Genomic DNA, 2,164 nt, shown 5'->3' with positions numbered 1-2,164 from the left:
CTACATCTCAATTCATTTGTTTTTAATCTATATTATTTCCTTATTTCTATTGTCAGTACTACTCTGAATTAGTCCTATCTGCTCTTTTTATAGTAATTTAAATGATCGTCCGTCAAGAAATACTGATTGGTCCTTTTTATTGTCAATCATGACATATCATCCAATGGGAACCAACTGACTGATAATCACTATGATAGGTCAGAATACGTATTAATCCCCTGCTAAGAACCAATCAGTAAACAATACTACTGCTATAAGAACAATCAAGGGTCTGAACCCACTGACGCCCTGTGACCAAGCTACTTTGCGAAACGCATGTCAGGAAGAAGGAAGAGAGGCAACAACCTCACGGTCACGTGGTGCGCACACGTGACCGCAACCAGCCGATCACGGCAAAGTTCGTCGCTACGGGAACCAGCCTAACAGGAAGTACAGTGCGGCCGGAGCACAGCAGCGGGCAGTACGCGGGCAGACGCGGCCAGCACCTTCCATACATCAGGATCTCCCCTATCATCTCCCTTATACAAGTAGGACAAAACGTAATGAATGTACACCTGGATTAGGTAATACTTTTGATACATGCACTTTTGCCTCTTTGTGCACGAAAAATTCATATCTACGTGGCACATAGATTACTTTACTATATGCATAAGTGACAGTCAATCATCACCAGTAAGTGAACAAGTGTTAACTAGAGTGTGGTCTATGTTGCTACCAAAACAGCGGATGCAGATACATCTACCATCTTTTGGAGCTTATTAAACACACAAATGCTTTCTCTTTTTGTAATGCAGAAATCCATGTTTTTCTGAAACACCAGCTGATGATATACAGGTTGAGTATCCCTTATCCAAAATGCTTGGGACCAGAGGTATTTTGGATATCGGATTTTTCCGTATTTTGGAATAATTGCATACCATAATGAGATATCATGGCGATGGGACCTAAATCTAAGCACAGAATGCATTTATGTTTTATATGCACCTTATACACAAAGCCTGAAGGTAATTTTAGCCAATATTTTTTATAACTTTGTGCATTAAACAAAGTGTGTGTACATTCACACAATTCATTTATGTTTCATATACACCTTATACACACAGCCTGAAGGTCATTTAATACAATATTTTTAATAACTGTGTGTATTAAACAAAGTTTGTGTACATTGAGCCATCAGAAAACAAAAGTTTCACTATCTCACTCTCGCTCAAAAAAGTCTGTATTTCGGAATATTCCGTATTTCGGATATTTGGATATGGGATACTCAACCTGTATATGGTATATTGTCTGTTTTTTCCTATTGCCTAAAAATAATTTATGATGGGGCATTAGAGTTGAAGATTTCACTGCTTATGTTACTTTTTTGCACAATCCATAGTGTATTTTCATACATCTATTGATGTTTTGGAGACCAAATTTGGAGGTTTCCCTCTCTGCATAGTTAAAAGAATATTATATTTTAGAATTATTGTTACTTGATATTCATATGAAATATCTGTGCAGCATAGATGTCTTTTCTACTTGTACTGTGACTGCCTTAACCGTGAAAATTTAGATGGGTATCTGAATTTTGTGTTATATCTTTGAGAGAAAAAAACTCTTGATCTTTTCTACACCAAATCAGCTGCCTCGATACCTGTGGTTCACATAATAACGCAAATCGGCTCTTATCTGTGCCCAATTAGGACACAGTGTGACAAGGGTAAGCATAAGGTCTGCGGTCATACCCCACTGGAGATGCCCAATCTCATCTGATCTTGGAAGCCAAGCAGTGGAGGGCCTGTTTAAGTACTTGGATGGGAGACCACCAAGAAACACCCTGGTACTGCAAATATTTGCCACCCTTTTTGTCACTAAAATAGAGCACTGTCTTACATCTCGGCTATGACCTATGATTCAACTACCTGCTAGGATTCAATTCCCATTTGGGATGTACAGCAGTTTTCAAATGATGGTCATATATATATACACTGAATGAGCAATTCTTTTGACCACAGGTTGTCCTACAGTTGGTTTGTCTGTTCACAAATTCACAGATATACCCATCTCGGCCTATATTAGGTATCTGTACCTTGTAATCTATATACAATTTTCTATATTTTCGCAATGTCACCATTTAACAAATATTGGCGCTCATTGAACTCCTCAATAATTAATTTTAATG

General features: G+C 37.9%; 1 pseudogene; it reads left to right on the top strand.

The window, feature by feature from the left end:
• Positions 1 to 1,713: 1,713 nt before the first annotated feature.
• On the top strand, positions 1,714 to 1,834 carry LOC134946062 (5S ribosomal RNA; annotated as a pseudogene).
• Positions 1,835 to 2,164: the final 330 nt, after the last annotated feature.

Source organism: Pseudophryne corroboree, chromosome 7 (genome assembly GCF_028390025.1).
Source record: "Pseudophryne corroboree isolate aPseCor3 chromosome 7, aPseCor3.hap2, whole genome shotgun sequence".
Taxonomy (NCBI): Eukaryota; Metazoa; Chordata; class Amphibia; order Anura; family Myobatrachidae; genus Pseudophryne; species Pseudophryne corroboree.
Note: the sequence above shows the minus strand (reverse complement) of the source record. Positions and strands in the feature narration are given on the sequence as shown.